Below are 24027 nucleotides of genomic sequence, written 5' to 3' on the forward strand. Positions count from 1 at the left end.
GAAGCCCCAAGAACAAAAGTGTGGTGGCTCACCAAGCCATGGCATGGCAGATGTCTGGCCCCTGGAGTTGTTTTATTTTGGGGGAGAAAGCTGGAGCTTTCTATCATAGCCCCAGTTGCATTAATGGAGCAGAAAGAAAGCATGTGCAGGACAACACAGCCCGTTGTGGCCAGTGACTCCAGGAGGAAGCCACGGGTTTGGCCTCAGAAGCTGAGCCCACCCTGAGAGGGCAAAGGATCACCTAGGTTCAATGCTGTCACAAGACAGCTCCAGTGAGGTTTGTCCCCAAGCAGGAGCTGGTGGCACTGAGGTTGGACCTCTGATACCAGGCGTGCATTGGTACCTGAGGACACCTGATGGGCAATTTCTGGTTTCCTCCAAAGCTGTGGTAGAGGAGGCTGTGGACCTGGTGAGGCAATGGTGGTGACCCAAGAGGTCTCCATGACTGCTCCTGGAGGGTGCACACCACGTTCTCCAGGGGATATTTGCATCTGATCTCGGCAGGCAGCAGCCTGCCACACAGAGAGGGCTCTCCTGGGTCGGAGCCTTCCTCAGGAGAGCACTTAATGAGATCGTGGGAGCTGCTGCGAAAACGCCTCAGGATCTCAGTGAGGGAGAGAAAGCTCACACTTTGGGTTGTAAAACTTAGTCCCTGAGACAGTCAGATTCATTTAATATCACCCTTGTTTATGGCACATCCTAATTTACTATCAATAAATCTCTAGGCTGGAGGTGGTGGCAGTGACAGCATTTTCCCTGTGTCAGAACTCCTGGCACTTGTGTCTCCTCCTGTTGTCACTCTGCCTCTGAAGACCTTTGGCTGTGACATTTATCCTGACTCAACATTTCACGCCCTGCTCCCCAGCTCACCCTGCAGAGTGCAGGGTGAGAAGTTGGATGTGACATTTTGGGGTCCCCTGGCAAGTGCTCTGCGCTGCTTGGGAATCCCTTGACCTGGTTTCTGCTGGTAGCCGCCAGTACCAACTCTTCTGCACGTGTGGCTGAAAACAGGCTCCTAAATGTGAGCTTGTTCCATGCTTAGCTGGACTCTGTCCAAGCCCTGTCTCTCCAGTGAAGACCAGAAGTCAGTGCCGCTGACTGGCTTATGGCCATCCTGGATAAGATCACCTTGTTTCCCACTTCTCTACTGCCAGCATCAAATATTCAGAGAGAAGAGCAAGAAATCTTGCCTCCCACTGTACAAAGCAAGTCTCTGCTCCCAGATATTTGAAATTCCAGCTGCCAGATTTCTGAAGCAGCAGAGTGCTGAGAGCTGAGAACTCTGTCTCGTGACACTGGTGAACATTTTCCCTTCCTCTTGAAAGAAGCCCATGTTTGGGTCATCCCAGCCCAGCACTGTGTCCCCAGGGTAACCCATCTGCTTTCCACTGCCCACAATCTCAAATACCTCAGCACCTTCCTCCCCCATGGGAATTTGTATTTCTGCAGGGCAGGGACTTTTCCTGAAGGCTGAACCGTGACGGAAATAAAACCCTCTTCTCTTCATTTTCACGGCAGTGTCTCTCTTTGCAATCAGCAATTGTGTCTGTATCAGCTGGAGTCACTGCCCTCATCATGGGACTGACACATTCAGGAAGAAAAGTAGCAGATACAGATAGAAATAGTCTGAACGGCGTTTCCATGTGACTGGACCAGTGGGTCTAATGAACAGTGCGATATACCATATGTGAGAGATCAGAATATGATCTCTGGAGACCCAGGCTTCAGATTCAACGAATGATTAAAGTGACATTCTCAGGGCAGCTGAAAAATACAGCACAATTAATAATCCAGACAATAAATGCGGCTGGCTTGCTTTTTGTTTTAGTCAAACCACAGCTTCCTTGAATTTTATTTTCTATTTGAAACGAATCTTTTTTTTTTTTTTTTTTTTTTTTTTTTTTTAAACTCTGTGGCTCAGTCACGCTCAGGCAGCCCTCCTACACTGTTCTGAGACACTCATCAATCCCAATGTTTGAAACAGATTGCACCAAAGCCGACTGGGAGAACGAACAGTCTTTATCATTAGTATGTTTGGAAAGAACCCGAGCTTGCTTTGTATTGTGAGACCATGAGGGGCTGTGGACAAGGCAGATAATTTGGAAAAAAAAGACTTGCTGAGGGTTATCACCCAAGGAACAACAAAGAAACTGTTGTGTTATTTAAGCTGGAAAAAATGAAGAGCAAGAGAACTGAAGCCACCTTTCTGGGATGGAACTTGGCAACATGTAAAAGCAGTGGCTGCAAAATGGTTTAAATCTCAGAGCTATTTTAAATTACAGATATGCCAACTGTATTAACCCAGTAGAATTAAAAAGAGGCTGCTGCCATTTATTTGCTGCACAAAGAGGTAGTTGGAGTTTCTTTATACTTGCTTTAATTGTTTTATTAAGCAAATGTATTAATAATTTTGTTCTCATTTGATTGCTCTGCAACTTCCTAACAAAATTCTTGTAACTATTATAAACCTGAACTACCCGAAGCAAATATTGTAAACTACTCTTTGTTTTCACAGTAGGGAGGAAGCTTATCAGCTCCTCAGCAGTCACAGTTCTCTGACTGATGCCTTTCTGAAAAGATTAAGAAATATGACAGGGATAAAGATCATAGTGGGACAAAAAGTCTAAGAAGATGAGCTCCTCTGGTCAACTGGCTTGTGATAATATCACACTTTGCAAACCTCATGCTAACTACCTGTTAGCAGTGAGATAGCCACAAGCTGGCTCTTCTTGCAGAAGAACACAAATTCACAGTTGAATTTGGACAGTTCAGCCTCTGAAGTTCATGCCTGTAGGCAGGAGACTGGGAGTATTCAGCAGCAGAATTGCAAAACCAAGGATGTGAGCATGAGTGAAGAGTGTTTACTTAGATGCAAATGCAGACGTTTGTGGTGGTTTGCATGTGCTACTCTTGGCCTCTGGGCTGTACAAATGGAAAGAAGGGCAGAGAATATTTATTTGGGGCTGTAACTGTGCTATTATCTTACAGTGAATTTGTAGTTAATTACAGAAGGATTTCCCTTTAAAAAAAAAAAAACTCAGAAAATATAGTTCATAATGAGTGATGGCAAGTACATCTGCATTTGTCCTGAGCAGTCTTGCACAATTGATCTGGTTGGGTTTCTGGATGGGACATTCCTGGCATCAAGCACCATTGCCATCCAGATCCCTCATTCTCCAGGCACAGGATCTCATTGATGAGACTTTTTATTTACCTTTTTAATTATTTTTTAATTTTATTTTATTTTTATTTTTTTTCCTCAGATTATCATTCCACAAAAAAAAATCAGGTAAAAGCAAAGGCGTTAACTTGACCGTCACCTGGTTATGCTGGAAAGACAACTCAGTGACAGCCAGCTGTTTTTGGACACAACTCCACAGTGCCTGTTGCAACCAGGTGAGGTGGGAGCTCCTCAGACCTTTCTCCAAACACTGCTACTTACAGTAGAAATCAAAATAACATCATAAGATTCCTGGTACCTAGTTAGAGGGTGACTGATGTGGTTGGGTGAAACGGAGGAGGCCCCCCTCTTCCTACAGAGAAATAGAGCCACTGCGGAGCTGGTGTGCCCTTGGATTCTGACAGGGAAAAACATCCATGCTTCAGTCATGCTTGAAATCCCTAGGCTGTAGGATTTCTAGTCCTGTGGTTTCTCTCTAGTTTTCCTTTTCATATGGAAATATTCCAGGTAAAGCACTTAAATCTGAGAGACGAAACACTGGTTTTACTGAAAGCAGGATGGGACACCTACCTAGCAGCTGAAGAGAGGCAGCTCTGGTCACCTTTGCAAACACTTCTAAGAAAATACATGCCTACTACTTTAAATTGCACATTTCCTCTGCAGAAGAGGAAAGAAAAAGATATGCTTTGAGTCTATACAAATTTCTAGGACACTTTATTTAGCTAAAGCTGTCAAGCGGTCAACAAGAGAGCAGCTGCACAAGACTGATTTCGGCTTTCAGGAGGGCCAGGGATTATTTGGAAATGAAGATTTGAACTGACTCCCATGGGAGGCAGATGACAGATATAATGGATCTCTTATGTGAATGTTGGTGAAAGCAGAATGGACACCAAGAAGTTTCTCTCAGAAATGGTTACCACAAAGAAGGGCTGCTGGTCTTGGGATCTGAAAGAGGAAGAAAGGCAAAAGGGCTGCACAGAAGGATGGAAATGAGGATTTGGTTTCCAGGAGTGAGAATGGTGCCATCCTGCTGAGAATCTGCAAACAGGAGTGAAAAAAAGGGAACTGCTTCCCATGGACACAGCTGGAGAAGCCTGGTAGGAGATCTTGGCAACTGCTCATCTGCCATTTCCTTTAGAAGCAGAATTTTCCCCATTTCACTGAGTTTAAAACTAGAAGGGGACATTAGATCATTTCTACTGACTTCTTGTATCTCATGGGCCATTAAGTTTCACCCAGTTACCCCTGAAGGAAGTCAATAATATGGTTTAGTTGAAGGCATTTAAGCTCTCAGGAGACTCAACTGCTGTGTGCCTCTGTCAGAGAACAGGAATAACAGAGACAGTGCTAATACCCACAGCAACAACAGCAGTAAAAAAACTGATTAAATGCAATATCCCCAGATGTTCCCCACAAACAATTCATAGTCTCTGTTGCAGAAGGAGACAAAAAAAAAAAAACAAATACTACCAACAAAAAACCCACAGATGGTCCCTGTCAGACCTCAGAGCCCTTCCCCACCCAGGAGGATGTCACATCAGGTGAGCCTCTAGGAAGAAAGACTCTACACCATCTCCTGACAAACCATTTCTGTAATGCTCAACTGCAGATGTTGTGAGGATTTTGAACAAAATGCTCTCCATGGCCTAAGTGGTAGGCAAAAAGGGCAATTTGGAAATTTAGAGTATGAGAGATCTTTGAACCCATCCAATCTGACACACACAAGTACTTGCGCTCACTTCAGAAATCACATTAACAGATGTTTTCTAAAAATCTCAAGACAAGTGTGGCCAGACTTTGAGGAAATCAAAATAGTCAGCTCAGTCTACTGTTCTCTGTGAGCTATTGAATGCTAGCTCTACAATACTTGTAGCTCCCATCTCAGCATGTGCCCAGACCTCCGGGGACACAGAACCAGAATCCTCACTTGGTCCAGAGCTGCACTTGCAGCAAAATGACAGCAGTGGTGTCAAGGAGCAGATCCCACATGCTTTTCTTTGCTCACTTGGAGTATTTGTGTGTGTGTGTGGGAAAGAGAAGGGGAGGTGCATGCGTAATTTATTTTTAGCATGCCCTGACTAGAGGCGACCCTCACACGGTGATGGAGAACCTGACATCAGGTTGGCGAAGCCGGTGGATTTTCAATGAAAGAGCACTAGTGTCTGCTTCAATTAGAATCAGCTCAGCTTTCCTCCCAAATGTTTGTCCTCACAGTTCTCCAGTGTGGCGTAGGTGCCAGAGCGCATCTCTTCAGCACATCCCAACGACAGCATGTTCCCACAGATTTTTCGAGCAGGGGAAAGCCAAACAGATTCTACACTCCCCCATCGCTCCATGCATGCATATAGCTGACAGCAGATATGTCCCATATATTTGATCAACTGCAAATTGGGCTGATACGATATCACAAGAAATATATGTTTCTCTTTCAAATATATAAAAGACACTGAAATGTGGTCCCTTCCATCATTTTCCTGCATTGCTGCTCTGACCACATGGGAAGCAGCAAAGCGCTGCTGATTTCTACATCAAGATCTGCTTTCCTTCCTTCACATTTAAACAATAATCTATCTGCTCATCACTGTTTATGGTTAGAATTTTATTTTATTTTTTTTTTTCTTTTCGTTACATTTACACGGCTGACAAATAAGTCATAGTTTGCCTGACTGAAAATGATGTTTTCCTTGAGATCAAAATGGATTTGGGATGCTTCTTTCTTGTATGCTGCTGAGTTTAAGGAAACAGAAATGGCATGGGAGCTTTTGTCAACAAAAACTAACAACATGACAACAAATCTTTCCTCAGGACTCTCAGTCATTTAGTGTGCTTTTGAATTATAGCCATAGCGGTAGAAGATGTGGCCAAGGGAATCTGAAGATGACTTTAACCTCTCTATTAAAGGGACCAGCTGAAAATCATTGTTCTCCCATTCCTGTGCTTCCTATTCAGAACTTTTTTTTTTTCCTAGAGCCTGGAAACACAGTTATTACCCAAAAAGATCACAAAACAGAAGAGAAAATCCAAATATTAAAGGTCTTAACTAGGTCACTGAACTTGTTGAAAAAAGGAAAAAAGTAAAGTCAAGGTGTTTGTCAAGACTTTCCCTGTTTGCTTTGCTTGATTTTAAACATATAGTAACTTAGGGATTGCTACCATTTTATTAAATCAAAGAAAAGTAAACATTAAATATATTGAGGGGGTTCCAGTCAATACTTGATCAATTTCCCAATAATGGTGGCACTTTTAACGTGAATGAAGATTACACACTATGTGCAAATCCCCCACATAGAACACTCCGATATCATGAAGGTCTTTTAACATGCTCTGAACAAATATCCAGAGGAAACACAGGCATGTAACTCTTGTGACCTGGGACTTTTGGAGCCACAGACTTGGATGTTGCCATAACTAAAACATTATTTTCAAACTGTCTTTTCTGGGTAGCCTTCAAATGAAGACTAACCCATAGGAAGAGAATAGAAACACCACTGGAAAAGATCTGATGTCCATCTCAAGCAGCACTTGGGCTTTGCAGAGGCCCATTCCTTCTGCAGTTAGAATCAGGTTATTCTAATAGGGACAGGTTGGCTAATGAGAGTCCTGTGGTTAACAGATTATGTGTAAGGAGAAACAGGTTCAGTGCCAGCTGTTTCAGGTTTGCTATCTAATCATGACTTGGATCCTCGCCTATAAGGTGCAGGAAGGACTGCCTTCCATTAGCCCCATCTGTTCCAGTCCTTGGGGTCAGAGACTGTTTCTTGTTACATGTTTGCATAGTCCCCAAATACGACTGTATTCTGAGCCCTGATCTCATGCTGTGTATGGTTCATGTTGCCTACTGCCTTCACCATTTCCAGTGACCCATACCAGAGCCATGGCCTTTCCACAGCCCCATGGGCTCTGGAAGACCAGTTATCCTGCTTTAACCTAACCTCCTGCAATGAAAATGAAATCCAAAAATTCATCCTCATTGAAATCTCCATGTCTGAAGCACAGTCATAAATATTAAAACAAGATTACCACAAAGGGAAAAGAGACAGCTATATTATAAAAGGAGGTGAGGGATGAGGGTTGAAGTAATTTTGCTTCTGCTGCTTCATTAGATGGCCTTTTGTTTTATGTCAGTCCTTCTACAAATAGTACTATACTAGGAAAACTAACTACAATAGCACAGTGCAGCTTTCTGCTGGAAGCATGAGCAACAACAGAGGAGAAGAACAAAGCACTAAACCCACAGCATGTTAATACGGTACATGGCATGCTGGTTCTTAGGTCAGCACAACATTTAATTCCAGCCTGTAAGAGATGAATTATTAAAGCAGTGTAAAAAGATGGGAGTGGGGGTGAGGGGTGGGAAAAAGCAGTAGCAGAAAGCAAATGCATCACATAAAGAAGAGTTCACTGCAGATGAAATGCATTTTGTCTTCACTAGCTTCTTTCCCTAATGCATCGTATCTGTTTAGGGCACTTTTTCTAGACATTAAGCCTGTGACTGTCCTCAGTGCAAGCCTCAGGTTCTGGAGAGGATTTTATAAGTGTCTGCCTTGAAACTGGCTACAGGTTGCAATGCAAAAGCCAGACTATGGACATTGTCTGGAAAAGCAATTCCAATGTTAATGTTTAACTCCACTGGGGAAGGAGGTTTTTAACATCTACCTAAATCCTTTTTTAATCTTCATCCCATTAATAATCATTTTGGTCCCATTTCCTCTGCTTCATAAAATATGTGCATAGATACTCCCAAATTTTCTCTGGTCTGTGTTTTTGCAGATACACCAGTTTGCAAGTCAAGCTGATCTCTCAGTCTTTGATGTGTTCCCTGTGGTATTTATGAGACTCACGTTGTTACCTCCAGTTGAGAAAAGTGTCTGGATAAGTTTTCCCAGATGTACCATTTCCATTTTTTTAGGATTATTTCCTGCTCATAAAAATGTTTCCTTTAGCCCTTACTGGAATTCTGCTCCAGGCATGGAGTTCAGTTACGATATATATACTCCTTCTTCCAGGTTTGTAACAAAGATAGTAATCAAGACCATCTTTAGCTGTAACTCTGTATCAGCCTCTCTGCCTGGCCCATCTGCCCAATAACATTTAATTTTCCATTACAATCACACCTTGTGAGCCTTTGACCATTTTTAATCAATCTGATTAATATTTTTGGGGCCGCTGTAAATTACATCACCAGGACCACATTCATGATTTGGCAGGTGACTGAAGAACGCACTAACTTTCAAGAGGATTATTTCCATGGAGAGACATGAAAACATATTTATCAGCAAGAAGGGCAATAGGAACAGCTGTACGTGGAGAACAGGTCTGAGTGGGAAGGTCTCCTTTGTTGATTGATGACAGTAGGTGATCAGGTGGCCCAGGAGACCTTCTCCAGTCCTGGGTCTACATGCAGTACTTTCTGTACCTGCTTTGGGATCTCACCAACATTTGGGAGTGCTGAGTTCTGACCTGCATGCAGACCTCTCCTTTCTGCCTCTAATATTTCGTGGTGGCTTTCAACACCTCCTCTCCCAGACACTGTGCTTTCACTAGCAAGATGCAAGACACGCACTCAGAGCACATACCTGCTTGAGAATTGACAGGTTGCACAGCAGCTTGGATCACAGAACCTGGACAATTACACACGAATGTTCTCACAGCAGCGATGACGTGGTCTCATGCCTGAAGCCTGCTTTTCCCCATGCAGCCAGAGGTGAGCACCTATAATCCCTTCTCTTTTCTCTCTGCCTTTATTTATTTATTTATTTATTTCCACTCCTGCTTCAAAATTTCCAACTTTTAATTGTTTTGTGCTATGGTGCATAAAACCTCATCCTTGCATGCCACTGAACTAACACAACTAATTTTAAGCCTTTCTTGATAACAGACTAGAAATTAACAACTTCATTTGTTAACACCCCATATTTTTTCTTTTCAAGGCAGCCAAAGAACATGACAGAACACATATACGTGCATGCACATCTTCCACAATGAGACTTCCATGCTCCCAAATGCTTCCTGGGCAATCAGTGCCAGACCCTAACACTCTGCAGCCAGGCAAAGCTGGTGCTAAATTCTGTACAGCCAGATAGGGCATGGTCCTGGTGTGCCCAGCTTTTAATTCCTACTTTCATGCAAATGAAGAGAGATCATTATATTTCCTTAAATGCTGACTGCCTTTCCTGGTAATGATGTATTTTTTTTAAAAAAATCACAGGGAGTGTCTCCCTCAAAGAAACACAGGGATATACCATATCCTGTACACCTGTACACCAGCAAGTGTGGGCATTATTATTAATTCTAACTTGCTCAGAATTACACTTACCCTGTATCCCTCGCACACAGGTACCAGCTATAGGTGCACCTGTTGGTCTGTGTGTTTGTAGGATGCCTGGCACAATGCTATGAGGCCTCTGTCAGGTACTATAATATATACATGCTAAATAACAATAAAGAAAGCCCCTGAATAGCTTCCTTGGAGTAGAGAATTACCTTCCCAGCAGAGAGGAGAGAAATAGTATGGCTGGCTAAGTACAGCAAGTAAAGCAAAGGGTAAGGAGGGACCTAAATGGAGAACCAGGGGAATTTTCCCTAACCTGATTGATCTTTTCAGTAGTAATGATGTCTTGTATGTGTTCTGCCTTAAAATATCTTCCAGTCTATGAGGTGGGCTGCCTGATTCAGGCTGTCAGAGGGCACATAAAATGTTTCCCTCTTGTGGTAAGCTATTGTTGGCGTTTCTGACATTATTTGACTCCCTGCTCATTTAAAAGTAAAAAGGCACAGATGAAAAGCATAGGGTTTACTGTGAGCAGAAAAGCACTGCCACGCTCACCTCTCCACAGGAATTGTCTCACTGGTCCAGGCAAGAAGGAAGAACCTGCTCTTATCCAGGACAAAGCATTCTTCTTCAAAACAAACCTCTCACATACCTGACAGACCATCTTGTCCTTGGGGGCCTGAACTGAGAAGCACTACTTAAACCCACCGGCTGCCTGACGTGTTATTTATAAACATTCATGTTTTCTATACATTTTCAAGGCAACATTACAGGTATATGCTGAGCTAGCAAAGCAGATGCTCCAAAACCTACATGTGCCAACGCTGCTCCAAAACTGCCATCTTTTTGGCAATAACTGGAACCATTAAAGCCTTCTGAAAAGAGAAGCAGCAAAAGTACAAACCCAGTGAGCTACAGTCAGTATGTAAGGGTTAAGTCCCCAGAGTATTACCTTTTGTATTATCCGTTTGTATATTGTGTTCACCTAAGGTCTGCCAAAGCACAAACGGTTTTGAAACCCCATTTAATACTTCAGCGAGGGCTGGGTTAGGTGCAGAATGACAAGATCCTTTGACATCTGAGAGCGCTGCCTTTTGTGGGTTTAAGTGTCTCCCTTGGTGGTTCTTTGCTATAGTCATTTGTTGTAGGGTTTTTATTTTTCCTTTTCACATTAATGTTCCATTCCATTGTGCTCATAGCTTTCTTCAGGCCTACTTAATGTCAGGGGGAATATTACTATTTCTTCCCTGTCATTAGAACAGCTTTAATCCTGTCTGTGTTGCGAGGGCAATAAATGATAATAGCTACCAGACTTTTATTTCTGCAGTGCCTCTGAACACCAGGTTTTTTGAAAAATCCCAAACAAACAAGTTTAAGCCTGGGATCTTTTAAACCTGGTGGGAGACTGTGTTGTCTGGGGAGCAGGAACGCAGAACTGTGACAGATGGCAAGATCTGGACCTATGGTTTGTGATTTTATGGTCTCCGGTGAAACTTCTGTGCAAATAGCTTCTTGTGGGTGGTGGAACAAACAGTTTACATGAAATGCAGCTAGCTAACGTGCCCAGATGGAGCTTCCACGGAGAGGTGATGCCTGGTAAACTGGGACTGCAACCAGCTGCAGAGGGCAGCTTCCCTCTTGCGGGAGGTGAAGGCGTCCTTCCCACAGAGCAGTGCAAACAGTGGGGAAGGGGCAGCTGGGGGACCCCCCTCTCTGCCCTATTGCTCCAAGGAACTGTGGACAGACCTGGAGTGCTCTGTGTGAATGTCACCCAGCTACCAAAAGTCAACACAACCAAGGAGCAACATTTGATGGAAATTAAGCAAAATCCTAAAAAACCTTGGGTATAATCTGTGTTATTTTACCAGCATGTCAGAGGGGCCTTTTACAGCTACAATCTGCTCCTGAACCTGCACCTGGATCCATAAAAATCACCTTTAATAAAAAGCTGGTCCAGAAATTAATGTCATTGAGACCAAGGAAAGCACCAGGACGTGGAAGCAGCTGCTGAATACATCATCACTTACAGAAAACCACCTCAGATGCATACCTTTTGACTATAAGACCTTGGACAACCAGTCCCCGTTACTATTAATGGCAGGCAACATCAAATTCTCAGACACTAAGCATTATTATAGCATATCATAGAGAGACAATACCTTTGAGAAAGGTGTTTCTGCTAGATGCTTCACTTGCAGAGGTTTATGTTCACAGGAAAGATTTCTGCTAATAAAAAACACCAAGCCATCTTGTTTTCATTCAGGTCAGTGAAGATACCAAGAGTATCTCAGATTTTTCTGAACATCCTATACTTCCAACAGGACTGAGAAAATAGTTTGGAAAAATGGGATGTGTGTGTTGGGGAGAAGAATGGGGGAGTGTCACTAGCAACAGGAAAACATTTAGATCTCTTGCTTATGTTTCGTAATATGCAAACAGCACCTCTTTTCCTTTGCTGATTTCCATTCTGGGAGAGTTTTTAAGTTCCTGAAGCAAAAGGCTCTCTAGTGAGCTGCAGGGAGCAAGAGAGATCATGTAAAACATAATGCATAAATGCAAATTGTTGGAAGGCCAGCCAGAGCACGGGAAGTGAAGTTGTTAGAAACTTAGGGTCATTCATCACTTGGGAGCAGTGACACCACACATACAGACGCAGCTTCTGTCTCAGGCAGTTGCTCAGTGTAAACTAAAGAGTGTGACATGATTTAGGCAGCTACCGAGAAAACCCCACTGCTTCTCAGCAGAAACTTTCCATGTACAATATTATTTAGACAGAAAAGCAGCAGGAGGCCAGAGGTTGCTAATTTGTACCACTTTTCACAAGCATCACAAAGACTCTTTCACTATTCACCAGATGTCGTACAAACCTTCTGTTGACATTGCAGAGAGATGCCTCTAATAAAATGCATTTATCTCTGAAACCAGAGTCACTGACCACTCTGTGTTGGGCAGGCCTTGAACACAGACACAGAAGGAGCACCAGCTTTCCAAGGAGGGGAAACAGTCCTCAGATTTCACAAATATTGTACAAGACAACTGAGCCATGGAGATCTTCACACATCAAGTATCAGGTTTACTTCCCACGAGGAAAACTGGGGAAACTGCACTGTGTAATGGAGTCTAATGGTACGTGCAAAGTAGGCACATGGATGGCTAAAGGTGTAATTAACCTAATTAAGGCACCATTTATTCCAGAAGGCTCCAACAGGAAAGACAGGTGGAACTGACATTCACAAGAGAAAGTTGCCAGGACAGAAACTGCTGTCAGCAGCAGGCAAAACCCCAACAAAGACTTGGTCTGGAAGGAACAAGGCAAAGAAGAGACATCCCTGGGGCAGATTCCCCTGTCTCTAGGCATGCACATGAAGCCAGGGGTGCAGTGGAAAAGCCTGGGAGTTACGTCTTTGGGACTGCCCCAGCTAAACTGCTGAGGGTTGTGGTTTTCTTCTCTCTGTGCTGCAGCCCACTTCAAGTGCTGAATGTGGCAGGGAAGAGCGTGTAGCCTCTGGTTTGAGCTCCTGACCCTCCTGCTAGAGAAAAGATTAATTTCTCTGGGAGAGAAATTATTTTTGGATGTCTATATTTAACATGGCAGTGAACATCTGCAGTCATATTTCCTAAGCTTTTGGTGTGATCATTCTCCTGTTCTGCTCGTCCTGACAGCAGAGCGGTGTCAGTGGAGAGCCATGGCAGTATTGTGGAAATGTGCTTAAATGACTTCGTGGCCTTCCACATCTCTTTAAAGAAGTGGAATTATCTTGAGGTGATTTGGGATCAAGACACATAAGGAAGCCATATGGTGCATGCCACCTTTGAAAACTGGGCCTTAGCTCGCATGTACTGTGAATTACACAGGCTGTCTTCTGTGACAGCTTTTATCAGTGTACTCAGAAGCCGGATGCTTTCAAGGCACTGCCTTTGGAGCAGGTCTAGACTGGAGGAGCTGGGATGTGTTGCAAGGCAGGTTTGGTTGACGGAAGCCCTTTATGCATGTGCGCTTTTCAAGCCTTATGGTGCAGCTGTGTGGCTATAACACACTTGCATCATCTTGTGAGCTTCATTCTTAAATCTCTCAAGCAAGGAGGGGAGCGATGACAAAAATCTTCCACTTTCTGTCTGCTTAGAAAGCACGGTCTATGCAGGGGTAAAATTAGTAAGATAGGTCAGAAAACTTTTATTTCAGTGTAGAGAAATTTTCTACATTACAGTCCCTCTCGTATCTACATTGAGGCCAGCAGAATTACACTAGGCTTGGTCTAGTTTTGTCATCTGGGAAACACAACATGTTTCCTGAATGAGACTGCAGGGATACAGGACCCGATTTGTGTGTGCAGTTGGCTGTGACTTGCTTGTAAAATGTACTTGCTTCACATCTGCTTGAGCTTAGGTCACCAAGGTCCTCCTCAGAAGCGTGCTCAGGCATGAAAGCAAAAAGAATTTGTGATAAAAGACCCTTAAAAAACATCTCCTAACAACCTTATTGGAAAACCCTTCAAAACAAATGTATGGGAAATAACAGAAACTTGAGAAGATGTGAAAGCAGGGTGGGAGAAGGGGAACAGGGGAAAGGAGATCCAATCTGGAGGCTCATTGTTGGGGGAAAAGCCAATTTAATTTCAAAACCAATCATGCCTTTAAAACAGAAAAACAAGGATGAAAGAGAGTGTAAAGGATGGAAAGGGGGAATGAGTGCAGGAGCTTTCTGAGATCCAAGGGACAGGTACCTTTTTCTAGATGGTGAGGAAGAAAAATGGGCTTTCAACTTGTGGGTCACTTTGTTTTTACTCTCTCTGAATGGACACAGAAAATAACTCTTTGTCCTTCTTTAACACTACCCAGTCTTAGTTAGGAAGGGGTTTTGCCAGCCTCTCCAGGGTGTAGCTGCCTGTTCTTCATGAAGTTTTTAAACCCCATTTCACAACTAGAAAGGCTGAGACACACACTTGTGCAAAGCAACACAACAGTTCTGGGAAGAGACCCAAGTGCCCTCACAAAAGGTCCCCTTGATAAAGGACAACATGAAAAATGGGCCAATTATGATGTGTTTCCAGTAGAATACTCATCATGCACCAGGGAAACACGTTTCCCAGTGGACTTTGGTTGCTCTGCAAGATGCTCTCCCATCCCTGCCTGCTCATCTCACCAGTCCTTTTGGAGGAAAGGCACATGCTAACAGCAGGACAAGGCAGCACTGCGAGAGGAGTGATGCTCCTCTCCAAGCACACAACCACTTGGCACCTCACCCCAGACTCAGGGATTTTGTGACCAGCTGTTGAGTGGGCACTTTGAAATGGAGCTCATGTACTGGCTTTAACACTAAATCCGTAGCAATTCCTCTCACAGCTCAGCCTCACCTCCCCTCTTAATTCATGCTGGGATGATGTTTTGTTTGTTTGTTTGTTTGTTGTTTTTTTGTTTGTTTGTTTTTGTTTGTTTGTTTTGTTTTGTTTTTAAAAAAAAGGAAGGACAAACATGACCTCTTGCCTGAAAGACTGGAGACCATCCCAAAACAGAACTGTTGCCCCCAAATACTTTTTGTTTGATTCACTCTAGGTGAGAGAGATCATTTGTTAGCTTTTAAACTATTTCTTTAGCTTTTTAATAATTTGTTAGCTTTTCAAATCCAGAAGGGCTATCTGATCATGATAACCATGCTTGACTTGGAGCACAGCACAGAGCTGGGTTCTCAGCTGGTGGCTCTTGAGCAGAGCTGCTGCTGTGCAGTGGTCTTGGGGCCAAGCAAATCCCAGACCAGCACCTCTGTGGATGCCACTGCAGGTCTATCCCACCGCCAGTCCTCAAATGAGCGAAGGGGGAGTCATTATCCCTGTTAGCTCTGCGAGGTGTGTGCAACGTGCACTGCGGGTTTTGGCCACGTGAAGGTATAGGAGGAAAGGTGGACAGGAAAGGTGCTGTAGAATTTGGCTTATTCATCACACTGAAATGCCTTTTGGTGGAACACAGTATCTTTAAGGAAGATATAAGCATCCCATTTTATGGAAAAATCTTCTCTGTATTTTGGGAACATGCTTATATAGGAAATTTTCTTTGGTACTAAAAAACACTCTGAATTCCTGGTCAGATGTCTCCTACCTTAGTTTCTAGCCACAAGATATTCTTATATTTTGACAGCATCTCGCACCACAGGGAATCTCAGACTACAGCTACTTTGATTTCAGCCTTCTTCCTTATGAAATAAATATATTATTGAAAGCTACAAAGCAACTGGCCAGGCTTTGGGTGATTTTTCATTAAATGGAAAGCAAACATTCAAATGGTCTGCTGGACAAGCAAAGGGTCAACTTTCTGAAGAAAAGTTACTCTAAATACCCCAGCTATTTTAATTCATGTTATCACAAAAGGTTCAGCATGCCTTACTTTTTGCGTCTGAGATGAAACTAATTCTGATGGAACAGATCCAATTCAGACATATTGCAGACAATAAAGCTAGCTGAAAAATTTCAACACTTTTTTTTCCCTCTGAATGAAAAGTGAGGTTTGATCAAAAGTAGGAAGTCGGTGATTTTAACATAACACCCTGATTTTCCCATGGAAGAGCATAAGGGAGAAAAGTTTTAGTGCTAAGTCAGAATGTTAAAAAATAAGCGTCAGGATGCCATCAACCCCCCTCCCCTGCCCTGGAAGATGAACTGCTCTAAGACTGCTGCCAGCTTCCTTTCCACCTAGAAGAAGCACTGCACTGGCACCAGGCAGAGCTGCAGAGATAAATCTGAGGTGAGGGGGGTGCAATACGGGGTCAATGAAATTTTGCCAGGGTTCACTCTCAGCTGTGGGCAGGAATCCTAACCACTGTCAGACCCCATCTCCACAGGGAAACAAACAAACAAACAACAACAACAGCAAAAAAAACTTAAATGCATTTACCCTGCGCCAGACAAGCCCTGCTCAGCACGGCACAGGCCCTTCGCCCTGCCCAGTTCACGGGTCGATGCTCCCCCTGTGCCACAGTACATTCCAGCCATCAGCCTTGTCCTGGCTGCCACACAGGCACTAACCCTGTCCCTGCTCTGACAGGTACTGTGACACCCGTTACTTGTGTCCTGACCCCACGTCCCCCTGCCACAGCTAAGAAAGAGCCCTTGAGCACTGCAAGCTTGGGCACAACCTTGTGCACCTACAGAGGCAGCGCTCCCCGCATGTCCAGATCCCCTCTGCTACACACCTCCCAGATCCTTCTCACCACATCCCACCCAGCTGCGTGCACACGTGCACACACACAAAAAATCCCCACATTAGCTAAATCCCTGCCTTCTCACAGTGGCGATCTTACACACAGCACTCCTTATCAACCCGCTCGCAGGCGCACGGGCTAATCTCCCTCCGTGTGCCACGCGCAGTCACTCGCTTATCTTCCCTCTCTTATACACGCTCACACTTTTTCACACAGAGACTAATCCTTCTCAGTGTCACGTACCTCAAAATCCTCCTTACAACGCCCCCTCACACACTGAGTAATCCTTTTGGGAGTCTCACACACATCCTGCTGACAGCGTCCCTCCACACGCGCGCACAGCCGCATGCGGCATCCCGCAGCACCTTTCACACGCACTGGGACCCTTCTGGGTGTCGCACACACCATCATTCTCTCTCCCAAAGCACGTATTTTCCACTAATTCTGACACACATACATGAACATGACTTTAATGCAGTAGAAACAGTGGTTTTTTAGACAGATAAACTAATGTACATGAGGTATTTGGGGGAAAAACCTTGGATATTTGGGTAGATGTCCTGGAAAATGGAGAGCTTGTCTCAAGAAAGATTTAAAAGATCTGGCATGTTCAGTGTAGGAAAACAAAGGCTGAGAGAGGACAGGGTTGCTCTCTATAAAAACATCAGAGGGGTAAACACTAGAGAAGAGCTATTGATGCTAAAGGACAACATTGGCTTGAGAACAAGTGACAATAAACTAGTCATGAATAAACGCAGGCTGTGAACCACAGAAAGATTTGTAACCACAGGAGGAGAGAAGCTCTGGAATTGCTTTCCAAAGGGAGCACTGGAGCAAAACCAAGGCTGGTTTAGTCTGGAGCATCATTTTTTTCAGAGCATATAACCTGGTGTCTGTGACACCACAGTCCCTTCCCATGCTTGCTGCTCAGTTTGGGCTCCGAGTTGCCCCCTCCTGCACCAACACACGGAGTATTTCTGTCATAAGAAGTCAACAATGCAAAAAAACTTCATTTCTAGGTTTTGTTTCCCCATCTGTATCATGAGGATAAGAAACCTGAATCCTTCCCTGTGTGCCCTGGACACAGGTACCAACCTTGCAGCTGAGCTCTCTTCCTTGACTCACAAGAAAAATGCTCTGGCTCTCTCCTTCCTTACTGTAACATCAGTGCCACTGCAACAGACAAGAAGCAGAGAGGGAGCAGAGAGGGAAGTGCGAGTGTGGCACCCAGGAAACTATTTTGATCACCGTGGCATACAGAAAACACTCTCACATTTCCTCAGCATACATTTACATTCCCAGAGTCTCCCGCCTCCACCGTTCGGCTGTCTCCAGAGACACTGAACACCTGACATGTCTGATAGGAATTACATATCTGTAATATGGATACAAAAAAAAAAAAAAAACACAGGAAAATGAATATTTAGTGGACTGCAAGTGCTGCTGCATAAGCCATTATCCTCCCAGGAGCAAGTGTGCCTGATGCTTTTCTCCCCCATACCTGGGTGAGGCAGATGAAAGGGATGTTGGCTGAGCACTGTAAGAGAAGGAGGAGAAAAAAAGGCCCCTATCACTTGCGTAAAGATAAAACAATCTATTTTAAAAGGCGTATAGAAAGTGAAGACACTCAGAAGTTTCTATACACCACCCGTTATCAAACACAGAGCTCTACCCTGTGGGACTAAACAACCTCTGTTTATGCTGAAGTCAATGACTCTTGAAAAAAAAAAAAAAAAAAGAGGTCTTGGTAAACAGAGAATGGCATTTTTTGAAGTGAGGGTGCCCAGGCTGCTGGCACTGAGCACCCCCCCAGGTAGAGAGGGCTGCAGGCACAAGAGGAGACTGGAGATGCACAAAGTACACAGCGGAGCTGCAAGCAGCAATCTGAGCAATTGTCCTGCCAGCAGGTGGAGTCAAAGGGAAAGGAGGGATTAAAGGTGGGAAGGTATCCCCCCATTCACACTTCAGAAATTATTTATTTAAGAAGTTCAGCTACTTTTTTTGAAATTGCAAATTGGTCCTTTCTGATTTATGAAAACACTCAGAAGAAAACACAAAACGAAAACCTAGAAAATAGAGATACTTCCTCTTTTTCCTCATAAGAAGTTACATAAAAAAAAAAACATTTGACTTTTTTTCCTGATGGAAATATCAAAATGAAACAATATTTATATATTTAGCATTGTGTTGTTTTGTCTTAAATTTCCTTTTCATCCAGTAAACTGATTAAAATACTTTTATTTCCTTATTCTTAGATTTTTACTCCTTTTGTCTTGATCAGAAGAGAGAAGATGGGAAAACAGAAGTATGCAAATAGGTGGAGATTGGCATCACATGTTGGTTGTGTTTTTTTTTTCTGTTTTCCAACTGGTAGGTGGGAGGTAAGTGGCAAACTGGCAAAAAGTGTGAGCATACATAGGAAACTCCACATTTACCTTTTATTTCAGATTTGCAGTGGTAAAAAGATAGTAAACATTTAAGGAAACTACTACTTTCTTGAGCGGGAAAAATCTTTTATGGCAAAGACCTATTTTGACTGAGAACATTTCCAGAAGTTTTCAACCACCTTTATACAGAAATCTGTATTTATCTTCAATGGCTTGGGGTGCAGCAACGGGACAAAAATGTTGAGGGAGAATTAATACTCTGGCATCAGGCATGACACAGAGCAGAGAGAACAAAATTCCTGGACAAAATCAAGCTGGTCTAATCAAATCAATGGGTAGAAAAAAAAAAAAAAAAAAAAAAAAAAAAAAAAAGAGGAAATCACTGAATACTTTTAAACTAAAGTAGCAAAGGCTCGTGAATGCCACAGGTGATGTTTCCAAAGAGTAGAGCATATGGTACTGCAGGTCAAGCTCTTGCACAGGTAGCACAGACCTTGTGCTGACCCACCACTCAAACATGTCTTCCTGAGTGGTCTCTCAGCCCTCAGAAGAGCTTACCACCCACCTGGGAGAGGAGAGTACTACTGCCCACTCATACAGTGGAGGAGGTACCCACAAAACAAGCCTCGCTGCGGGAAGAGGAGGAGGAATCCCACATCTCATTTCTTAGCGCACAAAGAGCACAATGAACCAGCCGTGGTGATTATAGGTCTCGTGTGTACAAGGAGAACAAGGTCTCAAACTCCCTGGACAGAGAGATTAGAGAAGGGGAATGCCTGGTGCAGTGAGCTCTTGAAAAGCTGCCAGCTTCTGTAAAACAATTTTGACACACCAGAAGACTTTGTGCAGTCAGTTTGCATGAGGAAAGATCCTCTATTGGCCTCTACTAGCTTCGTGCTATTGGACTCAGGCCCAGGCTGGTGGGTTTTCTGTTTGCTCATTTGTTACAACACGAATTAATGTGCAGTATACCTCATTTTTCTATTCAGAAAAGCCTGTGCTGGGTGTGAAAGAGGGAAAATCAATGACCAAGTCAAGAGACAGCAAGGGAATTGCAAGCACAAGAAGGGATAAGTGATGAGATCAATGACCTAAAGACAACTCTACATTGGCTAAGAGTTTGTTTCTTTCCGTTGAAATGTCCTCTCTCTGCCTCTTTTCTTTGCTCCTTTCATGGACGTTTTTTTTTTTTTTTTCACGGTGCTATTCTCCTTTCTATTTAGTTTATCCTCTCATTCCCACTTGGATTTTAGTCTCTGCTCCAGTGCTCTCTCCCCTCAACATCTCCTGCATGAAACAGAAAACAATAATGTTCAACAGAGGCTGCCTTAGTGATGGTGGTATTGAAGTAATCTTGAGATGAGACAGATTATTCTTCTATTCCAGGGAAGACACCTTTTGCAAAAATTTAGAAATTGCAAATAAGACTGAAGGTTTTGGTTAAAAAAAAAAAAAAAAAAAAAAAAAAGAGAGAAGAAAACTGGTTAAAAAACAAAACCCAAACTAAAACTGTAGTGCATTTAAAAACAAAAACAAACAAACACAAAAACCAAACCTTTATGAATATATGAAAGTAAAAGCTAATCAAGCTAAGAGGGTTGTGTATCAAGGATAACAATAATTAAAATAAGCATCACTAAGGTGGTTGCTGAAAATGTCAAGAAACAAACTCAAGAACTGCAAAACACTGTGAGGGACTAGCACTGCAGAACGAGTTTAATCTCAGTCCAGAAAAATCACCTGTAATTGGTAGAATTCTTTTGGAACTGAAATCATATTTCATTGCTTCTTTTGCATGTAACATATAAAATTTACCTTGGCAAATGGAACTAGGGAGCTTTTATCTTTTCTTTTTTAAAAATTGCCTAAATGATAGTTCAGAATTGTGGGGGCTCTCTGACTGCAGCTTGGGTCATTGTTTCTAGAGAAGGTGAAAGCTTGAATGAGAGACCAAGAACAGAAGTACAGTGGAAGCCTCAATACCTTATGATAAATATTAAATACCTTGTTACAAATCCTCCCATCCCAAAACATGACATTGCCTCTTTATGGAATGATTTGAAACATAAACATCCTTCATAATCCTGTTGTTTCTTTAAAAAAAAAAAAAAAAAAAAAAAGTGGCATTTACTAATGAGGCCATAAATATTGATGTCTTTCTGAGGTCCCCCAGAGCCCTATCATTTCTGCAACTGACTGATTAATAATAGATTAAACACTTTAGATTTGCTTACTCTGGGCTTCGTAACTTTAAGTGCATCTGCTGTGTTGCTAACAGAAGGGCCTGGGACTGATGGGTCTGGCAGATATTCAATAGAGGAATATGGTAGCAGTCTGCAAACACCTTCAAGGGCCAAAACTCAACCAAAATTTACAGAGGGACATACGAGGCTTAGAGTAATTCAGTGAGGAGCTTCAGAATCTGTTTACTACAGATAAGATTTTATGTCTTTGGAATATCTGCAGTGTTTACTATGTTACGAGTCCACATGACATTACACGGTAGACGTATAATAAACTTTGCATTCATAACATGCCTTTGATTCTGTTAGCTGGAAGGAGCCTTTGGCTGCGTTTTATGGAGGACCAGACCAGGCTGTTTTCAGATGTGCTGAGCAGCAGTGACTGCTCAGTACCTCCCAAAAAAAATAACTTCAAGGGACTTTTTGGATGTCACACAATGAGCCTGTATCAAAGCCGATGAAAGAACCAGGTGTTCCTGGCTTCTAAGCTCATGTTCAAATCCACTGGAGACTGCTGGCACAGAGGATTTGTTCTAGCTCTGCAAGCCGTGAAAACACCGGGGAAAATACCTGGTGTTACTCTCCTTGTTGATATAATTAATAACCTTGTTTATAGTTCTCTATTAAAAGGAACCAGAAGGCTATATGAAAAGTCGCATCTGTTCTCTTAAACTGCGTGCGTGAGCTTTGCAGCTTGCGAGTAGTTGTCACCCCAGCAGCAATGCACAGGGCTGCATTTAATAATCCTGATCTTTAAATGAACACAATGGGCCAATGCATTGCATCCCAAAATCTAGCTAGTTCCTCTACTCCCACGCAAAGGGCAAGGACATGCTTCATTGCTCTGATGACCATCTACCCATTTGCAGCATGCAGCTGGAAGGAATTGAATGCGCACAGCGGCAGCAGAGGCAGGCTGTGCTCACACACTGCTGGGGGGGAGGTCCAAAGTGAGTCAGTGGGGCACCGCTCACACTCTCCTGCCTGCAGGAGCTTCTCTGAGTGACTGCCTCTGCTTGTCTGCATTTTCTTTTTTTCCTCTTCAAGCCCTTGCAAACAATTCTAAAAAAGCCCCAACCAAGCCAGAGCAATTACCCGAGAGCTGCACAGAAAATCATCACCATTCAGCCCTCTGCCCACGCACGCATGCAGACACTGTATTAGCCCCATCCAGCAACGCAGCTAAATACATGCTTCACGTTAAACCTAAGTGAAGACTGAGAAGTCACTAGCTGGGTGTGCAATGCTTTCTGCCTGTTCTTTCTCTGCAGCACCCGTGGGTGGACAGCCCGGCCACATGTGCTGGCAGCACGGCAGAGCCCCAAGCACACCCAGGCACGCGGGGCACTGCACCTTGCAGGTTCCCCCCTACCTGAGGCCATGCCCAGTGCCTTGCTTCACTCCGAGTGCTGGAGCAGGGGGCAGCAATACCCCTGTAGCCTCTGAGTTAAGTCAAAGTTATGTAGATACTCAGGCTTTTTGTTGATTAAATCAGGTAGAGACACCCAGCACCAGTGGGTAACACATTAAAGGCTGTATCTTCACTGTGTGATTCTTTAGTAAACGCTGTGTACATGGCCCTTCTGTCCCCATTACCACAGTGTTACAGATCCATCTATACCCTTCACTGAAATGTGTAAATAGCTTCTGCGGGCTCACCTTTTGAAAAACATGCATTGTTTCAGATTTCTTTTCTTCCTAGCTAGCCGGAACCTCTATATTACCACACCGATTTGCAGCTAAGCCTTCCTTGATGTAAGCTGCTCAGTGCCTGAAAGACATCTTTAATTCAGTGCGGTTAGGCAGCACTGCCACGTCTCAGAGAGCAGTATCAAGGCAAGTATCAGAGCTGAGCATGAGCTGACTTTGCTGTGGTGTAGCTAAGTGGTTCCCTGCCTGCTTCCCAGGCAGAGGCACCAGCGCTGCGCCATGGAGCCAGCTGCACTGCAGCAAACCGGTGGAAATCAAAGGTCTACTGGTTTTTCGCTTCTCCGATCAGGGCATCTGCAGGGAGCTGATGGTTGTTACGGGACTGCTCAGCTTAGGAGGCACGGGAGTACAAAGCTTCTGGCAGAAGTGCACAGTTGTTCAAAGGGAGGGGACAGCTTTGTTAAAAACCCTTAAGCACACCTTTTTCAAAGACAAGCCTGACTATCAGGAAAGCCCATCTGCAGTCCTGCTAGTATGATGTCACATGCAACACTGAAAGGGATGCTCTAGAGAAGAGCAGGATCAAGTGTAGAGGAACAATCTTCACCAGGAAACACAACATAAACTCGATCCTTCTCACAGGGAGTTAGTTGTAACTCCCACCTGGTGTCTGCAACCCTTGTGCTGCTGTTCAGCAGATGCATCCCCAGAAGTCCAGTCCAAGTCCAACACATGCAGTTGCACACAGACACATTCACTTGGCTGCTAACAAGTGATTTGAGAGGCTGCTTCAGATATTGGGACATCAGGAGACCCATCCCACTGGCTGCCTCTTTAGAGATCTCACTAAGAACAGCTTTTTATCCTACCTTCCTTCCTGAGGAGGTGTAGTGGGTAGCGAACATGCAATGAATATTTTAGGCACAATGCCCCTGTGTGGCCTTGCTGAATGCTGGGTCAGCAGCTAGTTGGAGAGATGTGAAGCTCAGAATGACTGCGATCACCCCTGAAAATTTTCCTGACCACCAACCACTGAGTTCACTAGTGTTTGAGGCACAAAGTTTCAAAGCAGCCTTTGCTGAGGTGTCAGTAGCAATCTGCTC

The 24027-nt window shown here is 43.7% G+C and overlaps 1 protein-coding gene across 3 annotated transcripts in view; it reads right to left on the reverse strand.

Moving 5' to 3' along the window:
- Window positions 1-24027, reverse strand: part of GRIA1 (glutamate ionotropic receptor AMPA type subunit 1) — a gene marked incomplete at both ends in the record, with an annotated part of 120543 nt that overhangs the window by 63773 nt on the left and 32743 nt on the right. The window lies entirely within an intron of this gene.

Source organism: Aythya marila (assembly GCF_965140915.1).
Source record: "Aythya marila genome assembly, chromosome: 14".
In the NCBI taxonomy this organism is placed as follows: domain Eukaryota; kingdom Metazoa; phylum Chordata; class Aves; order Anseriformes; family Anatidae; genus Aythya; species Aythya marila.